We start from the raw sequence: 20000 nt of genomic DNA on the forward strand, positions 1-20000 counted from the left end.
ACGAGGGTTGGTTTGTTGTAATGTGTAGTGTGCTGACTCTCAGCGGTCTAATTCCTCACCTCAGTCTTAACACGAGGCAAAACTCATCTCGTACAACTTCATTGGCCTCCAGGAAGTATCGCAACGGAAACAAGAGTGTTGTCTGCGTTTGTTTGTTTGTTTGTTTATTGTTGTTATTTTTAATGCATCTGTCAACAAAGAGTCAACACAAAGGTCAAAGTAAGCGATCGCGCACATCTACTGCCACTGGTCTGACACTGCTGCCCCTCCCAGGGGTCAAACCCACAATCCTCCAGTTCTGCTGCGTGAAGCCCTGCCTGGACAAGCTGCAGGTGTTACAAAGATGGCTGGCTGACAGACATTAGGGTCTGAGGCTAAGACACCACACTACTGTCCAGTGCCTCTGCTGGTGATGTTCTGCTACATCAAGGACCGGAGCTGCTTGCTTTGACTTAACAAAAACAAAGAAAGAAATGAAAAACAAGACACTCGGCGTCTGCGGCCTACTGAAAATCGCTAGCCTGTCTCCCTTCAGAAAACTCCTCATCTGCTTCAACGCTGGAACTTCTCACCTGCCACACATGGGACAGCCAATTAAACACCAGTGTGTACAAAGGAATAACACCGCATATTTTAGAATGAAGGAGGTTACGACCAGCGCTGCATATGAACTAGGTTTCTTTAAAATATGCAGGTGTCATAAGAACCAGGACATTGTGCGTCCTGAGAAATGAGATTCAATATCTGGGCCAGTTAATTTGTAACAAGGTCATTTAATGAAGAGGTACGACAGGTGGGAACTAGGTGAGGAAGAGTGGAGAACCAACACTGGTGCGTGTGTGTGTGTGTGTGTGTGTGTGTGTGTGTGTGTGTGTGTGTGTGTGTGTGTGTATGCAACCTAGCAGCTGATGTTTCCAAGCCGGTCCGTATCACCCTGAAGTACGTCTACCCACACATCTCTCGCACGCGTGCCCACAGGGGCTCCTTAACTTTCTACCCAAAACGAGCTATGCATGCATGCACAAACACACATACAGTGCAGATCAACTTCACGACGGCCTAAACTATTACTTGAACTAACGACAGTCTACGGTACACTGTTGACGTGTGCGTTAGAGTGCGTTAGCAGAACATTAGCAAGACTTACACCTCGATGACTAGCTTTGCTCATCAAATTCCACAGAGCTAATGTAATGCTGGCCCCGGTGTCATGACAGACAGGCTACAGTCACACGCATTACCCAGTCACCCGGAACCTAGGAGAGTGAAACTGGAACACAGAATGTGTTCGATGTAGTCAGAAGGCCAGTTGGCTTCCAAAGAACACCCAGAGAAGGCTGGCGGTCACACACAAGATTGGTGGGAGGGGGTGTCACTGGGGGGGAGCAGCATGGGCAGAGGGATGGAGAGGGAGACAGCCATCCGTTCTCAAACAATCAAATGCACATTTGTTGAATGTCAGAAAGGAACCAATGAAGCCTTAATTAGCATAAACCAAACCGGGGGGGGGGGGGGGGGGGGGGGGGGGGGTCAAAGGAGACATTGAAGAGGAAGAAGGAAGAGAGAGAAGAAGGCAATAGATGGAGAAAGAGAGAGAGAGAGAGAGAGAGAGAGAGAGAGACAGACAGAAAGTGGAGTGAAGAAGAGAGGCTAACCCTGCATGCCAGCTAGCAACTCTGCCTAAGGAGACTGAGCACCAGTGAAACCGAGCAGTGATGCCAATACACGCACACACACACACACGCCCACACGCACACACACACACACACACACACACACACACACACACGCACACACACACACGCACGCACACACGCACACACACACACGCACGCACACACGCACACACGCACGCACACACACACGCACGCACACACACACGCACACGCAAACACACACGCACACACGCACACGCACACACGCACACACACGCCCACACGCACACACACACACACGCACGCACGCACACACACACACACGCACGCACACACACACACATGCACGCACACACGCACACACACACGCACACACGCACACACACACACACGCACGCACACACGCACGCACGCACACACGCACGCACACACGCACGCACACACACACGCACGCACACACACACGCACACGCACGCACACACGCACACGCACACACGCACACACACGCCCACACGCACACACACACACACACACGCACGCACACACACACACACGCACGCACACACACACGCACGCACACACACACACATGCACACACACACGCACACACGCACGCACACACACACACGCACGCATATACACACGCACACACGCACGCACACACGCACGCACGCACACACACACACACACACACTCACACGCACACACACACACACAAGCACAGGATTTGGGCATAATGACAACCCTTTGAACGCACTCCTGGGCACTGAAAAGAATGTGCCAATAGGATAATACAATAAGACTGAGGGGCTGTGTGTGTGTGTGTGTGTGTGTGTGTGTGTACACATGCACACTCTTGTATCATGGTTTGGTTTGTTTGTCTCTTTGCCCATGTCTCTCCACGTAATTACAGTATTCCATCATTTGTAAATACAATCCTCCTCTAATAACCCCAGCTAGTAATGACTAAATGAAATGCTTACTGCAATCAATGCTTCACTGACATCCATATTAAAAATGTCCACGATTAATCATCATGGCACGCTAGCGCCATTGTGTTTACCGGCCTTGGCCTTGGTCCCTCTTGTGCAGTTAATAGAGCTGGCAGTGAAATTCAAAAGAGTGAAAATATTCACTCCCCCCCTTATGGTGTCCAGTCTAGGTGGGCTTTAATGGGCGGGCGGGATCCAGCCTGGGTGGGCTTTAATGGGCTGGTGTGCAGTGTGCTGGTCCATAACCTCTTGCTTAATGGTCGTCTTACCATGATTGGCCCAGACGTGCAGCCCACGGCGCCGAGCCTCGGGCCGGGCTGTTTGTCAACCTCTCTCCCATAAATACCACGGCTCAGAGTGGAGCTCATTAGCAAAAAAAGTGAAACTGAAAAACTGTCAAAAATCAATTTCCATTATGGGGACTTCAGTTTACAGTTTTTGCTACGGGGGGGGGAATATATGATATATGATTAATGGACGGAGTTGAAAAGATGAGAAATGGGAAGGAGGGCTAGGGAGAAAGAGAGACAGAGAAAAGGATCGGACGAGATGGGTAGAATGACAGAGAGGGAGAGGGATAGAAAGAGACAAGATAGAATGTTGGAGGAGGGCTGTTATGATTCCAGGTTTTATTTATATACTCAGGGTGAGTTTATGACCCTCATCATTAGATGTAAGAGCTCGCGGCCTGAGGCTGTGCTTAAGTGCTCGAGCATAAACAATTCATAAGAATCGCATAAACCATACATGACGGGTTTATGATGCGCTCATAAAGCATTCATAAAGCCTAAACCATTAGATATGTCCAACAAAGAGGCATCAAAAATACATCATGACCTCTTGTGTTCATAAAATGATATTAACGTGAAGTGGACTAGCGGAGCGGCATGCCTCAATCGGCTTCTTTGCGGCCTAAATCATGGCAGCTTTGCGCTCAGTTAAAGTCAGCAGTCTTTACAGAGATGCCCACTGCGAGCGAAGGGAACTCCCCAAGGAGTGTGTCCCGACGTGCATTCCTCACTCCTACAACTACGTACTTCTCATGTTAGTGTAAGTGACTATTTCACAGCAGTTACTGAACAATAAAACTTACTAGCTTAATAAGGGAATGATAAGCCTGAGATTTATGAGTTATTGCAACAGAATTCAGCAAACGTCACCGTTACACAGTCATACTAAACACCACAAAGTGGCTAGATATCAACCAGTCCGATGGCACCACAATATCCATGTTTCATCATGCTCGTCTGACAGAGATGGCAGGATAACACGTTGCATCCCTGATTTGTGAAGATTCATCCCAGATTTCACGGAGCCACATTATGACATGTTTCAAATCCTTTCAGATTCATTACAGAAAACTCTTAATTTTTTGTTCTAATCCACCTGCTCGAGGAAGTAACAGAATAAGCGAAACTTTTCATCGGCACTGTTCCAGTTTGTACGAGCGGAATGCATTAATGCGATCGTGATTCAAAAGCTCCACAGAGTCTCTCCGCGATGCTCCACTACGTTACCTGTTCTCAATTATGCCGCAATTAAATCGTCTCAGTGACAAGTTTGTTTTTCCCTTGCCTGCGGCAACAATCCAGACACACTGCCAATTAAAGTCATGCTGATTATTCATAGATCAGAAGGGTACAAAACGGGAATTCCGAATCAGGCGCGCAGGAATGGCGGGCGGGACGCGCAGAAGAATCGGGGCGTTGGAGAAGAGCCATTCAGACAGCCGCGAGCTCTACGGCTTACGACGTGACCCTGATCCGGTCTCCAGGGTTCTGGGTCCAGTCCATGTTTTTGCTGCTGTTCCAGCCTGCAACACACCTGGAGCAGGTAGAGAAGGGCTGTGGGATGGCGATTGGTTGCATCGCGGGCCCTGGAAGCTCAGGGCGATAAAGACCTGGCGCGGACTCACTTAAAGTCTCCGCAGTCTCGACAGAGTGTCAAAACGCTGACGTGATGGCCACGTTCAAACACGGAAATCTCCGATTTACACTCTTTCTTATACAAGCGCAAACGTGCGCGTGCACACAGAGACCTCTTTGGATCCTAATAAATTGCTAAAAGCTTTTTAACAAGAATGGAAAGCCTGGTTGTGCTTGAGGGAGCCACGAGGCCTCTCCACTGCTGGCTGAGCATCCAGGACAAAACGGAGCCCACAGCCAGGATGCTCACCTCCACTGGACAGCAGGCGGCGAGCCAAGCATGGCCTGCACAGGGCTGCTCTGCTCACTTGGCCGAAAGCATACACGTCCGTCAGCCCGTCTCTCCGTCTCCCTCTCCCTCGCTGAGAAATATCCCCAGGCTGCACTCCATGACATGAAGAGAGCTCGCTTGGCCCGGGATCTCATCTGTCATTGGCTGTTTGTCCCAAGAGCTCCACAGGGATTGGTAGCCACAAGGTTGGGCCCAGTCGATAGATGGCTCTGCCACTTTGGACCAATTGCGACTACTGCTGCTATTCTGGAGAACACAGCGCAGTGGATCGCTACAGTTTAAAGAACTGAAGTAGATTAGAGAGGGCTCCCTCTTTCCCTCGTTCGGTTTCTCTAATCCCTGGCAATCTCTTTCTCTCTTTGTCTCTTATGTCCTTGTTCTCTACCGCCCTCATTCCTAATCGCTCTCTCTCTCTGTCTACAATTCTCCTTCTCCACAAAGAACCAGCCAGAAGAAGCGGCTGGCTAACAGGGAGCCCTGTGTTTCGCGGTAGTTAAAAACAAGCATTTAGTGCTGAGCTGAGCTAAATAAGTGTTGCGTGATGCCGGGTATCAGACAGACTTTCTGAGCTGTTATCATTGTGCACTAAAATTCACCTTCATGAATAACGACATTTTTGTAAGAAAGTTCAGCCAACGGGGGCTTGAACAGAGGAATTGTACATCATACCTTGTGCACAACTCTGCATATTTTTCGTACCTATATATCTATCCCACTATATCCTCCAGATGGTCTCTTTTCCTTCAAGCTCTGGTCCTGTACCAGAGGTCTGGGAGCTTGAGGGTCCTGTGTAGTATCTTAGCAGTTCCCAGGACTACACTCTTCCAGATGGAGATCTGGGATGTTGTGCCTGGGACCTGATGGAGCCGTTCTCCCAGTTTCTAATGGGCCGGAATAAAGAGGCTGCTTGCTGATGGTGCTGCTGAACACTTTTGGACTATCAGAATTAAGGGTTTGCTTTTTACAATAGCAAAGCATTTTAATACTAATGGATATTGCATCTAAATGAGATATTTTTCCTCACAGTCGGGCCTTCTACCAGAGGTCTGGGAGTTTGTGTGTGTGTGTGAGTGTCGCGTGCATTTGAGGGAGTTTGAGGGTGTGATGCAGTATTTTTGCTGGCATGTTCCTAGCATTGTGCTCTTCTGGACTGAGATTGATGAGGCCTTTCCATTTTAGGGGTCACAACACCATTTGCCCCCCCCCAATCACCACCGGGACAACCATTCTGCTTTTTTCTAGTCAGTGGCAATTTTTCCAGCTTCCCATATTCCGTGCTAAGGATGTTTCCATCACCGGTAGTGGTTTACCACTACACGTTTGTCAGGATCTGGAGGTCCCACAGGATCTTAGCCTTCTTCTCCTCCACCACTCTCAGTGGTTCCTCCCATTTGGACCCAAAGGTGTCCAGCTCACATGTCTTGCATACGTTCCTGCACGTGTTTGCGTTCCCTGCCGGCGTCTTGCTGTTAGGTGCTGAACTGTCTTGGAGGATCCTTTGGACTGTCTGTATCTTGGGTCTCTGGTGTGATAAACCCCTGCTTCTACTGATCTAGTGCTTAGTGCTTGATCTCAGTGCTGACGTGATTACATCATCCACCCCTGCAATGGTACAATCAGTCAGTGGTACAATCGATGTGGCCATAGCACCTCTGCTTCCATGGTGACCATGCCCCCAATCTGATTAGTTCATCCTTGAAGGACCTTGTTTATATGTATTCATGTATTCATGGGTGTTTCACATCTCACCCTGTACAGTGGATCTTACACTTTGCCACCCCCCCCCCCCCCCCCCCGGGCCCAACCATCACCTTCAGGCTGGTGTGCATTGTTTGGACATTGTGCTTTGGGTGGAGTGTGCCCCATGCATTGGGAGGAGTTCTTCTGTCTTATTGTGCCTGCAGAGTATCTGATGACTGGCAGAGCACACCACATGTGTACGTGTCGTGTTATCTATGACCAGAAGCTCCATTATGTTAGCGCATTACGCTGTCAGGGCTGGCTGTCATCTGTAACGGAGGCCAGCCCTCCCTCCCTCCCTTCTGCCTCATTCTGCGGGTCACTGTCCTTTTAGTAATGGCACGCTGAACATGACAAGTTGGTGGAGGAGCCATGGGAGGCAGGCGGTGCAGGGGCCGACTGATCTGGAGGAGGCAGAGCCTGAGACGGAAGAGCCTCAGCAGATGTTGCAGTCGCGGGCCAGCGTCTAAAGCTAGTAACCAGCCGCTCCGTATGTTGCACCCTGCAGCTGACGCCAGCTCCAGCTGCCAGCCTCTGCTTGCACGCCCTGTGGTGGGTGTGCAAGTCAAAATGAAAGCAAAACTCTGGATGCAGCGGAAATGTGTGCTATAAACCAGCATATACGTGGTAGCACAAATATCTCTGTTAATCTGTATTGCAAACCATTACACACACACACACACACACACACACGCGCACGCACACGCACACACCTGTTTATGTGCATTATAAAGCAATTTTAGCACTGATCTAGGCACCAATGTGAGCTAAAAAGGATGCCAACACACATCTCTGCACTAATGTGAGCTCAAATCTGCTAGCACGCGTCTCTGCGCTAACGTGAGCTAAACCCAACGTTGGCGCATTTCTCTGCAGTAATGATGGCCATAAACTAATGCCGATGCGCTTCTCTGCACTAATGTGAGCTATAAACCGTTGCTAGTGCACGACTCTGCACCAGCACGAGCTGTACACCAATGCTAACATGCTCCTCTGCACTAATGTGAGCTATAAACCGACGCGCCATGCTAATGCGTGCTATGAACCAGCATATGTCCTGTGCTAATGAGGGTGGGCCAGACCCCCACCTGTAAGGAGACATGACTCCCACCTGTAAGGAGACGTGACTCCCACCAGGGAGCAGACTGGGACTGAATCTCCCATGTCTCATTCATCATACCTGTCTCTAATGCCTCAGCTTGGTTATACAATACACGTTTCAAGATTGACATCTCAAAAAAAAATAATTTTTTTTTAAAAAATATTAAAAAAAATAGAATATAGAAAGAAAGGAAAAAAAAACCCTTTTTAAAGGGTTTTCTGTAACCTAGCTGCCCTAATTTTTTTTTTCCTTGTTCATCTGTTCACTTGAATTTAAAATAGTGACAGATGAATAATTTACATTCTGTTAAACCTGCTGCTAACTTATTGAGCTCAGTGAACTCTATCAAGGGAGCGAGTTTGTGTAGGTTAAAAAGAAAAAAAGACACCAAAACCTTTTATTTTTCATTTTTACAAAACACTATATTACTATTATTATGATGCTGATGTTGTTGATGTTGTTAATAGCAGTTGTCATCACCACTACCGCTGTAATCATCACTGAAACAAACGGAGCCCACACCAGTTCAGACGCTCGTGCACAGCATGGTAAGACACTCCCGGGTCTCCATGTTTAGGTTAGCGCTTAGTCAAGGCAGCCCAGTCGTGGGAAAGGTCATAGATTATATCTATAGAGTGTATATGGTTGGGGGCGGGGCCTGTGGTAGATAATAATTTATGGAAAATTTATAGCGGGATATGCAAACTTCATGCATTTGCCATCTTCTCAGGGGAAGACTGTGGACATGCAGTTCAGTTAGAAGCAAGCAAGCTCACCCACGCACAACATCACGCTTGATGCACGCACACACACACACACACACACACCACACACACACACACACACACACACACACACACACGCACACACAGTCTTGCATGTACCTCTAACTCAACACACAAATAAACAATGCCCAGCGGGCAATCAACATTATGAGCGCTGTAAATTCTCTCTACTGCACACAGCAATGCAAAAGGAAACCAATTTCCACAAGTAATGCTGTGAACACGCATTTCTACACTCAGACAGGCAGCTTCTCACCCAGCCCATGTATAAACACGCCGGACCGGGCCGGACCAGACCGGACCGGCACTGTTCCGAAGGCCTTCAGCCTGAAACAGAACCAGGGTGTCACTGTGTTAACCCGCAGTACACGGTCTCCTGCCAACCTGAGCCGTTCTGTAAAAAGCTCGACCACAATGCTAGGGCCACTACACCAAACTCAACTCCTCCGCACTTCGCTGGGACTCTGTGTTGCTAAGCAACCATGGTTTGCCTGTACTACAGTTCATATAATTTGGCCAGGAATACAAGGTGCTAATGAGAATAAAATGTATTCATTAAAAAAATATAGAAATATTTTACATACAAATATTTTATCCTATGATCTAAGGACACCACATCTTCCATGTGGAAAAACCTCCATTCCGAGTCTCCCTTTCCTGACTTTGGAGAGGCTGCAAGCAACTAAGTAAGTATCTGAAAACCAGTGAAGATGTCCTGAGCTAGAAGGTGACCTGTCTGGGATCACTGCCGCATGCACACGCACCCCAGTGTGAGCCATGTGGGAATCACAGCTCCACACAGACCTCCCAGTCCAGGGCAGACAAAGTCAAAGTACAAACGTTAAAAATAACATTGCTATGGTTTTAGATCCCTTTTGTAAATCTCTTGGGGTCGATAAAAATCAACTAACTGAGTTCCTCCGAAGGCTCCTAATGAGAAGCGGAGGCATTATCTGACAGCTCCAGCAGGGCGGAGACACCGGCCTGGGAATCACTTCCTGTAGGTCCACTAGTTTCAGGAGAAGAATAATACACATGGATGAACAAGAAGACAAAGGCCCAGAGGGGGAAAGCCCCCATGCCCTCTGACTTGCTCTTTTTCTCTGTCTCACTCCATTTTTGTCTCACTCTAACTGTTTCTCTCTTACTCAGTCTGTTTCTGTCTCTGTTTCTGTGTCCGTCCCCTGTATTCCTGTCTCGAGGGCGGGGCTCAGAGTACAGGCCAGCAGACTTGTATACTGTGTCAATGTGTACTGAGAGTCTTCACCATATGCTACTGGTCTTCCCCTCTCTCTCTCTCTCTCTCTCTCTCTCTCTCTCTCTCTCTCTCTCTCTCTCTCTCTCTCTCTCTCTCTCTCTCGGCAGCCAATACACCATCGACAACCTTCAACTAAAAGAGAAAACCATCTGTCAGAAAGAACTGTAATCCCACGTGAACTTGGCATGACTCTGGCCCCAGGGCTGATATAGAGTGCGGGTCCTGTTCCACGGCAACACTAAAGGCACACCAGTCTAAGAATCCGTACGAATCCACACAAACCTACACGGGTTGATGCCTCTTTATAAACTTGGATGCTTTGTATTGGCCAGCATTATATATTTATGTTTTATTCCTAAGTATTAGGTCAAATAACTTATTTCAGGCAGTACAGAAGTTGCCATTTAGGCCCACTGTAAGAAAACCATTTCGTTGCCTTTCAGTTTTTAATGAAGTAGCCAGTGTAGCTCCTGTTGAACGTTGAAATCACAGTAGACGTACAGCTGTCTTCTTTAGAATCGTCATCATCTTCATCATCATCTTCATCATCGCTGTCTTCATCAGTTCTGGAGGAGAGTAAAAGCAGGTAGAGAAGCTGCCGCACCTGTCTGGTTATCAGCCTTCTCCTGCCCTCTTCAGATGAGTCTGCACAGCTACAACACCCTCACACACACACACACACGCACACGCGCGCGCATGCTTTGCTGTTTTGTGGTCATCATCTCCGGCAATGTGTCCATCGTGTTCATCTTAAGAACGCTGATTCGGTGCCTGTTCAAAACGGAAACTTCGATGGCATTGCGGGACATTCCCGCAAAGCTCGGGGTTCTGTACAACCCATGGAATTTATTTATTTGTTTTAATCGTGCTGTGATGTTCACTCTGCTGACGTCAATAAGGAGAAGGTGGTGTCTTGCAGTATGGCGGCATGATTCCTGGTGCTGGAGTCTCTGGAGAAAAGCTAATCCGGGTCCTACACATCTGTGGATAAACGCTAGTCTGGGTCCTGCACGTTTGTGGTGGTTCTGACATTCTTCATCTCACCTCTGGCGATTTATTGACTGTTTGTTTGTTTGTACTAAATCACCGTTATTTGTTTACCCAGCCAGCCCTTATTAAAGGCATTCCAAGTTGACGTGGCTACATTCAGTTTCTTGGGTCAGACTCGCTCTCTTCCATTTCTGTCCTCCCGCAGATCCTCCAACTTTTTTGGGGTCAGTGACTTTCCGCACGGATGCCAAAGGCTGTTGAGGTGAACCTACACCCACTTCTGAACTTTCCATGCTGTGAACAGCTTGTCCTGAGCAAAATGGAATTCTCTCTAAACTAAACCGAGTGAATAGGCAGCATCAGTAACCCTGGTCCAGTAGTGTCCAGCGTGTCCCCCTAATCCCCTCTCAGCTGCCATCCTAGAAGACATTTACCAACTCGCTTAAACGCTTTCCCGGAAATGGGCACTGATGAGAAGAAATGTGACAAGCAGGTCAAAGGTGATAACGGTCACTTATTTAAAGCTCTGCCAGGAAATGTCAAAACTGTGTGTACGTGGTCTGTGTGTCCTGGGGCAGCTGTGTCTTTCACACACACACACACACACACACAGCCGGGACAAAACACACACACACACACACAGAAAAGCACAGAAAGCTCAGTACATAAATGCTGATGTGTGTGAAACGCTATCCAACGCAGTATAATCCATAAAGCATAAAGGCTGTCCTCATATTGCAATCTGTGGGGCGTTTTCTGCTCGTTATCCCTCATCACTGCAGGTTTGGGGTCTGCTGTGTGATGAGTTGGGTGTGTGTGTGTGTGTGTGTGTGTGTCTGATTTTGCCGTTCTCTGTTCATTCTACGGTCATAAAGTGCTGAAGCAGCTCCGCATTCCAGCAGAAAACACAGGCACCGTGCACACTGCACGGAGTGGGGTTACGTTACCATGGCCGCACACTGTAACACCTGGGAGGCATGGGAGCAGTGGTAGCTAACCTCACTACACACACACACACACACACACAAGGCCGCAAAGATCTGTGTTCTTGCGCAGAATCCCTGCTCACACGTGGGATTCATCCGAGGTCATCTGAGGTGAGTCATAGTCATGTGAGGTCATCTGAGGTGAGTCACAGTCATCTGAGGTCATCTGAGGTGACACAGATGGGGCTGATCTGAGATCGTCACCATGCAACACACACACAGTCAAGTGCGGTGTTTTAGACCCGAATGCCTTTCTACAGCCACAGCTCAGACGGACTGGGAGCTGTACTACAGCACTACAGTACAGCAGTGTGTGTGAGTGATGGCCACGCCCCGCCGAACACACCCACCATCATCCTGAGAGATACGCAGGTCGTTCTGGACCAGAGCCTCTGCCAAACGATGGTGTGATGGTATTTGTCTCTTTTCTTTCGTCCTCAAGCATGTGCTCGGTCTTCATAACCACAGTAGATGGGGCATCCATTCCAAAAGGTCCCCGCATACGGAAGGTATAAGAACTATCATCAAAAACCCAAAGACGACGCTCACAAATACGTGCAGCACGGAGTTAGGCGGATTTCAATGCCCGGGTGAAATGTCACAGCTTGAAAAGCACTGTTGAACCAAGAACCGGCTCCTGAAAAGGGCCCCGGATCCCTGGACTCGCAAACCCTGTGACGGCCGCTAATACAGACCGACCTCAACACTGTTTTACTGCTGAACAGAAAATTACAAACAAATCAGCCTGTCAAACAAAATAACTCTTTGGGTCACTGGGGATATGAGGCATAAATGAAAGAGTTGTCTAACCCTTAAAAAAAAGAGTGAATTGAGTGTCTCCTTACTATCAAAATGATTAATCACGGCTACATCTTAACCAAGTCCAGACGGTGTCTAGACGGCGAAGAGCACAGACATGGAAAGCCCTGCTTACGGCAAGAGAAAAGAGTGTGTAGGACAGGCAAGGTCGAGCAAGCTCCTTACTCTTTACTGAGAGAATATTTTTTAAATGCACAAGAAATACACGAATTCAGATGATAAAACTGAATCCCAATTTTCACTGAATTGACGCCATGTGATAAAGAGAACACTCGATCCCTTGGCACAAAATATGCAACAGGCAGTCACAATATTTACAGACAAAAATCTTCTCTTCTTTTCCTCTTTCCGTCTTCTGTGTCCGTCTTCCCCATTTCACTCGTTCTTCGATACACACCCTCTATCTTTCCCCTCTTTCTCTATCCATCTCTTCTACTTTCTTTCACTTGCCTTCTCTCTCCCTCCATCTCTCGCTCTCCCCAGACACCTCCTCTAGTGCAAGGATATGTATAATGAGTGGACTGTCATTTGTGCTCCGGGCTTCTCCTACATGGAGCCGGGTGAAAAACGGAGCACCCCAACGCCGCTCGTCACAGCCGGGATCCGGAGTGTTGCACTTGTCCCAAACGCTTGTCCTCTTCTGGGACACGACTGGGCTTCGGTGGCGCGGTAACTCATCCGGCCCGTGGCCGGATAGCAGCCGTTCTACCCTCACAACCACAATCAGCTCGTTTCCACAACACGAACGAAGACGCCGCAGATCTGCACAGCCCGGGCTGGACGCGTGGCAGACAGCGGGGAACCAGAGCAGCGGGGACACTTTTGGGGATCGGAAATCATCTCCGCAATGGAGAAGGTTCTTGCAGAATGTGATGGCACGAAAATAATCCGGAAGAGACGAGAGGAATATTGATGAGAAAAATGGAAGAAGAAGAAAAAAACCACAAAATGATTTTCATGTTAAGAGCAATTTGATTCAAAATGACAAAACATGGCCTGTAATTGAAATATTGCATTAAGTAACACTTTGAATAGGAGGAATGTAAAAACGGCCAAGTTTAACATCTGCTGAGAGGACCAGCACAAGACACCCATATCACCACAGTGGCACTTGCTATCTGATATACACATTTACATGCCCACACACATATTCCTACACACCAACAACACAGACCAATCAGCAATCCCAACACAATCTACAGCCCAAAAACGGCACCCCGACACAGTTTACAGCACAACACAGTGTACAGTCCAACACAGCCTACCACCCAACACAGTTTACACAGCACACAGCGTAATATAAGACCTGCAACACAGCCTACCACCCAACACAGTCTACACAGCACACAGCTCAACACAGCCTAATATAAGTCAAGACCTCCTACACAGCCTACCACCCAACACAGTCTACACAGCACAGAGCCTAAAATAAGACCTCCAACTCAGTCTACGCAATACCTGGCGCGACACAGCTCAGTGCAGCACCTCAGTCACAGCCATGGTGACCTAAATGCGAGTGTACCACCCAACACAGTCTACACAGCACACAGCTCAACACAGCCTAATATAAGTCAAGACCTCCAACACAGCCTACCACCCAACACAGTCTACACAGCACACAGCTCAACACAGCCTAATATAAGTCAAGACCTCCAACACAGCCTACCACCCAACACAGTCTACACAGCACACAGCTCAACACAGCCTAATATAAATCAAGACCTCCAACACAGCCTACCACCCAACACAGTCTACACAGCACACAGCTCAACACAGCCTAATATAAGTCAAGACCTCCAACACAGCCTACCACCCAACACAGTCTACACAGCACACAGCTCAACACAGCCTAATATAAGACAAGACCTCCTACACAGCCTACCACCCAACACAGTCTACACAGCACAGAGCCTAAAATAAGACCTCCAACTCAGTCTACGCAATACCTGGCGCGACACAGCTCAGTGCAGCACCTCCGTCACAGCCATGGTGACCTAAATGCGAGTGTAACCTTGGATCATAGTGGGAGCATGAATAATAAATATTCATGTGTGTGTACGTGTGTGGAGAAACTGCACTACTGACTGAAACAAAAAGAGCTTCCCACAGTTCTGTCACACACACACACACACACACAAACACACACGCACACTTTCTCTCAATCTCTAAATGTCCATCTGTTATCTTCCCCTGGGTTCATATTATTCTCTCTATCCAGGGGCTTCCCCTGCCCCCTCTCTCTCTCGCTACACCTCACTCACTCTTTACATCTCACTCTTTCTCTACCTCACTCACACACACACACACACTCTCTTTACCCTTCTCTCTCTCACTGACTTTCTATCACTCCCTCACCCTCACTCACTCTTTACCTCACTCACGCTCTCTCTCTCTCTCTCTCTCTCTCACCAAGCACCAGCAGGCCTCACAGATTGACAGATGCTCAGCTGTGTTTGTTGCCTTGGCCTTGGCCTGTGGTCTCCAGCTCTACCTGCAACCTGCACCTGGCAGCTATTCCAGCCCCACCAGGTGCGCAGCTCCGTGCGGGCCATTGGTCCGGATCCATAATGGTAGTTGGATACATGGTCCAGCCTCTTCCCCAGAGACTGGAGTCCTGGGTGTGGACGTGTCCTGCTTTGGTGTCTGCAGAGTAGGGCTGAATCAAACGGCGGACCCTGCCTGGCCTCTAGAGCGCCGATGAAGCAATGAACCATGGTGGCACAGAGGAAACAAGGCTCGGCGCCGGAGCCGACACGGGACACAAGCAGACCAGAGTGTCCCACTTCCTCTTCCCACTCCTCTATGATGTAACCTGGCCGTGGTTATGGAGTTTGTAAAGATTTCATAATAAAAATAAAATCCATGCTCACTATTAAATGTTTACAATGTAAAACTGTTTACATTTACATTTAATGTTTGTAAACCTATATATATAAATTTTTTTTTTTACATTATTATTTATTTATTTAAAACATTTTTTATTAATTTTTTTCCCCTGAATATAAACCTGTCCTAACTGAATATAAACCTGTCCATAGTATATGTAAACCTGTCCATAGTGAATGTAAACCTGTCCATAGTGAATGCAAACCTGTCTATAATGAATGTAAACCTGTCCATAGTGAATGCAAACCTGTCCATAGTGAATGCAAACCTGTCTATAATGAATGTAAACCTGTCCATAGTGAATGCAAACCTGTCCATAGTGAACGCAAACCTGTCCATAGTGAATGCAAACCTGTCCATAGTGAAGACAAACACATGAATTCTCTCATTCTTACTCTTTTGCTCTCTCTTTTTGCCCCTTTCTTTCTTTGAGTTAACGCCAGAGAATCCTCTTTCTGTAAACTGGGCCATTTGACTCTAATTTGAATAAAATTCAAATTTGCGACACAGAGCACCAATCCAGGGTCCAGAAATAGAGCAGTGTTGTGTGTGCAGCCCCTGAGTGGGGATTTGTGCAGAGGATTGCAAAATGCAAGCAAACAAGCATGTGCACGCACACACACACACGCACGCACGCACGCACGCACACACACACACACACACACACACACACACAGCTCCCATTATACACCCACCTGGACATCAGACTGATACTGAAAGAGTGACCAAATGACAGGTAAAGCTCATGTCTGCCAGGCTTCTAAATACAAGTGTATGCCTATGAATGCAGCGCTGAAAAAAAATGACAGACCACGCCACAATTGCAGCTCTACATGCATGGCAGCCATTATATTCCAGTGTTTTATATATAGAGGAATTATGTATCTGTATATAAAGACAGATATGTAGTCAAAATTGCAAATATTCAAGTAAATAAACATGGTTTCCATAGAAACAGGATGTTTTGATCAGAGGTCCATCATCAGCTGTGAAGCACTTTGCTTGCATAGTGCAACTGTTCTGTTGCTCTGGAAATCGTGTTTATTTACTTATATATTTGCAATGTTATTATATATATATATATATATATATATATATATATATATATATATATATATATATATATATATATATATATATATATATATATATATATACATTATACACACACACACACACACACACACACACACACACACACACACACACACATATATATAATTCTTACCGTTCCTGAAACTCCTGGTCACATCTGTGAGCATAAAAGAGCAGGCCAGAGGGAAAAGGACACGGGAAAGAAGGAAGGAGAGAAGGAAGGAGAGAAGGAAGGAGAGAAGAGGAGAGAAAAAAGAAAAACATCAGCAAATTACAATGAAGTGAACAGCCTGAGCACGCTATGGTGGCCGGCTTGGAGGGTGGGGCCAAGATCCCAAAGCCACACCCACGTATATGACAGTGCTACAGCCTCAATGAGGGGGGCAGGCTTAACGAGACCCCTGCCCTCAGAGCCACACCCGTAGTTATTCCCAGCCTTGCCACGTAGGCCCGACGCACTCAACGTTTCGGACTACGAGCCACGTTATTGTGTAGACGCGGTGCACAGGGGAATGAGAGACACAGCCAGGCAATTCCGCTGTTGAATTAGTTATATCTAGCACTTCACTGGCGTAATATAACCCAAAGACCACACATACACACACACACACACACACATCCGCGCGCGCGCGGGTCTTTTCTGCATATACGGCCACCTCTGTCAAATTTTGTGCTGCTTCCAGCTCTAGACAAAAGTCTGATTGGTTGTGATTATGGAAAACATTGTTTTCTAACACGTTTGGCACGCCACGGATTTTTCTCTTTCTAACAAGCACTCATTCTCCAGGACAGTGTACTCTGGCAGACGAATAGAGGTATTAGCTAAACTTAAATCTGTATAGCCTTTTGTCTACAACATGTCTTTTCTATATGTATTCAGTAATAACTCACATGATATGTTGCTTTAGTCAATAAAACGAAACATATTATGTTCCTAATGACAGGATCAGAAAATGTTCGTGTTTAGGCTGTAACACAATGCCAAAATAATAAAATGTGACACAAATTTCATGAAATATTGTTATGTGTGTATGTATATGTATATGTAGACACACACAGACACACACGCACACAAATACACTTTATTTGTTTAAAATGTAGACGAATATATTTTAACCCAGTACACTTTACAAGAGTGTCCATATAACTCCCTATTTCAGACCCAGAATGTTGGCAAATTTCTTTTCAGTGCACATGCGTGCCTGAGGACTTGATTTGTTAAAGGGAACATGAATATGAGGGCCAGGTGAATTCAGTACAACACCCAGTTCACGTTTCTGTCTCCAGTACGGTTCAAAGCAATGCTGCGCCCATGAAAAGTAATAATTCATGCTACATGCATTTCTTATATTTATGCTCAACGACACTGCAAGACGGCCCCTGTGAACTTTAAATGGAAACAGCTTTGCTGTTTGTTAACTGTAAATTAATACATTGATTTTATGTTGTATCTGAATTGAATGCTGAAGGGGTCACTTTTAAAATATATATATATGCTTTAAAATGGTCATTTTCTTCAATAAAAATTCTTAGAACTACTAAAATAGGTCAGCATTGCGTGCAGAAAGCGTTTGCTTGAGGAAGTTGAAGACAAGAAGGTGCACTTGTCTGCATGAGATCGGGATGGCACCACCTCCGCCTGGTTCTGAGCAGGAAAAGCACTGCCCTCCGTGTTCGTAGTGTCTGTAACATGGGCTGGATAGCTGAAATGCCGGGCAGCGGATCAGATACGGAAGGTGTTAAGTCTAGCTGCACTAGAAAAGAAGTCAGTCAAGGCGACAAACGAAGAACAATGAAAGGGAACCAGGTGGGTCACTCAAGACCACAAAAAACATCCTCCCCTGGGTTTGGTTCCAGACCCCTGGATTTATTAGCCAGCTCAGGCCTGTGGGTGTGAAAGCTGAGTGATATCAGCCAGGTAGCACCGTCACGGCAGCGTCCACCGTCACGGCGGCGTCCGAGCCTGAGCTCGTCCGCCTGGGCCAAAGCGTTCGGCAGAAAAGTCCGACATCTGTGAGCGTGAACGGCGCGGAGGCCGGCGATTACCGGGAGGAGTCATCAGGCACACGAGAGATGCCCTCGCTCGGGTCACTGCGTGGGGCAGGATGCCCCTCGTGAACGGCCTGGCAGCAGATACGGCTAGTTCACGCCGTGTCAGGTGTGTGATGTTATCGGCGCGCAGGCGCGGAGAAAGCACCTACCATACTGGCAAAGGAGAGATACTTGATTTTAGGGAGGGAGAAAGAGAGAGCGAGAGAGAGAGAGAGAGAGAGAGATAGAGAGAGAGATATGGTGGAGGTTATTCATTAGGTATGGTCTGGCATGAAGAGGGTTTATAGTAACTGTGCCCTTGGAGGATGGAGGGGAGGTGATGTACTACATAGAGACCCTCCAGCCAGAGGTTTATTTTAGATACACTGACTCAAAGCGTTTACCTATTCCCCTGAGCAGAGACAATGCAAACGCACCGCACCGACACACAGAAGAGAACAGAACAGAAATAGAATATAAAGAATAGAAAATAGAATATAATATTATAGAATATAATAGAATATTAAAGAATAGAACAGAATGATAACTTTCCCATTGCTATGCATGACAGGAGCTTATCTAAAGTAACACTGAGGGGCTTTGTTCACTGCCGAGTGTGTGTGAGTGTGTGTGTGTGTGTGTGTGTGTGTGTGTGTGTGTGTGTGTGTGTGTGTGTGTGTGTGTGTGTGTGTGAGTGAGGGTGTGTGTGTGTGTGTGTGTGTGTGTGTGTGTGTGTTTCTGCCCTTGTTTGGCACCACCCTACCCATCAGCTAGAAGGGGAGATACATGCCAGGATTATTCCTGTTCTTTCACTGACGTTTCAGTGTGTGTTTAAGACTTCCACCGGGGCCCTGCGAACTGTAACTAAGATCCCCAAAGAGTCTGATCCGCTTACAGAAAGAATGAGGGAGAAAGGAGAGTTTGTTCTTCTTCTTTCTCCTCCTTCTCTCCCCCCCTCCCCCCAACTCCCACTCTCTTCTCCTCCTTGGTGCCGGTGGACCCAGCTTTTGAGTGTAATTCTCTTAACTGTAACCGCCCATCCAACGGCTCTCCGTCTCCATGTCTGACTAAAGAAAGCCAGCTTATTTCATTCTGAGAGAGAGAGAGAGAGAGAGAGAGAGAGAGAGACACACCCTTAACGGCAGATGGCATGCCAGTAATAAAGCACGGCATCCGCGTCCACTTGCTGAGAGCGTGCACCTTTTTATAGGAACAAAACCACAGCGTGTAATGAGGAAATGAAGGGAATTATGTTGGGCTAAAAACTCCTGGTGCTCTTGAGGAATCACAATATTTCATGTTGTACTAATAACAGGTTCTAAACAGCCGCTAAGTGTCAAATACAAGTCAAATGAGGCATCACACCGAGTCCCTAACAAGAGACCCTACACTGCTATCCCAACCCTGACACTGCTCATCACTGACACTGCTCAGTCCCAAGGGG

The 20000-nt window shown here is 47.2% G+C and overlaps 1 protein-coding gene across 50 annotated transcripts in view; it reads right to left on the reverse strand.

The window, feature by feature from the left end:
- The window catches only part of LOC113582932 (protein tyrosine phosphatase receptor type D), a 404960-nt gene that overhangs the window by 293150 nt on the left and 91810 nt on the right, over positions 1 to 20000 (reverse strand). For all 50 annotated transcript variants that reach the window (XM_035529853.1, XM_035529844.1, XM_035529843.1 and 47 more), the window contains exon 4: positions 16659 to 16682. The gene's annotated coding sequence lies outside the window, so the exon portion shown is untranslated. The remainder of the gene's footprint in view (positions 1 to 16658; positions 16683 to 20000) is intronic.

Source organism: Electrophorus electricus, chromosome 9 (assembly GCF_013358815.1).
Source record: "Electrophorus electricus isolate fEleEle1 chromosome 9, fEleEle1.pri, whole genome shotgun sequence".
Classification (NCBI taxonomy): domain Eukaryota; kingdom Metazoa; phylum Chordata; class Actinopteri; order Gymnotiformes; family Gymnotidae; genus Electrophorus; species Electrophorus electricus.